A 1,000-nucleotide genomic window follows, 5' to 3' on the forward strand; every position below is an offset into this window, starting at 1 on the left:
GAACAAATACACTTCCATGGTTTTCTCCTTATTAAACTAGCCATAAATCATATCATCTTTGTATCTACTTCATATTATTTGGCTAGCAACAAAAACAAACATGAGGGTCTTTGTGTTTTCTAGAAATGTATTGTATCCTTTTTGTTCACTAGATCCTTGATGAGGGTGTGATTTTCACTCCGTAGTAAGCTAGAAGTTAATTTCTCAAACTATTGTTGGAATGAGTTTATTTCATTGTTGGAGTTAGTTTGTTTTAGGTTGGGGTTTTGGCTTGCTAAATAATACTAGAATGATGACCATAATTAGATATAAGTTGAATACTAAGAAAATCAAGCTTGTATATTGATGAATTAATTGAGTCACTATCACATTTTGGTCCTATAGTCCAAGATTCTTCATCTTTAGGTGCTATCATAAATAATAAATCATGATCATCAACATTCATACCACTATTGGCAATATCATCACATCCTAAGTCTGACATTTCTTCCAATTTATGAATGCTTTGATTTTCTAGTTGTATTTTTTCTTCTCCTTTGTTAGAATGTGCAATTGGCTCTCCATTTCCATTAGTGAACTCATTATTTTTGTCTATATAGATGTTATCTTCACTCGAGTATTATTTACCATTTAAAAACCTTTTTAAATATGATTATTTTTCTATTAGAGTAGGCCTTAGAAGTTTGATTACAGTAATGTCATTATAGGGTCTATCCATCTTTTCAAAATAGTTAATAGAAACTTCCTTGACCATTTTTTTTACAAAGTGTGATGGATAAAATATAATTACGGTGTCTAATTTTTCCCAATATTTTGGAGTTTTAGAATGGTCTAAGTCATATCCTTCATAACCGATAAAACACAATTCCTATTCATAATCATACTTGTCATTGACATCACTACCATTGTAAGAGAAAACATTGTTCTGATTTTTTAATGCAACTCTTTCCTTCTCTCCATAGATTAGCAGATCATCCATCCCAATGAAAATAATCATAGG

At 30.3% G+C, this 1,000-nt stretch overlaps 1 pseudogene; it reads right to left on the reverse strand.

Moving 5' to 3' along the window:
* Positions 1-274: 274 nt before the first annotated feature.
* Positions 275-754, reverse strand: LOC149553973 (uncharacterized; annotated as a pseudogene).
* Positions 755-1,000: the final 246 nt, after the last annotated feature.

Source organism: Cupressus sempervirens, chromosome 6 (assembly GCF_028749045.1).
Source record: "Cupressus sempervirens isolate cs-2001-9-10 chromosome 6, ASM2874904v1, whole genome shotgun sequence".
NCBI classification, from domain to species: domain Eukaryota; kingdom Viridiplantae; phylum Streptophyta; class Pinopsida; order Cupressales; family Cupressaceae; genus Cupressus; species Cupressus sempervirens.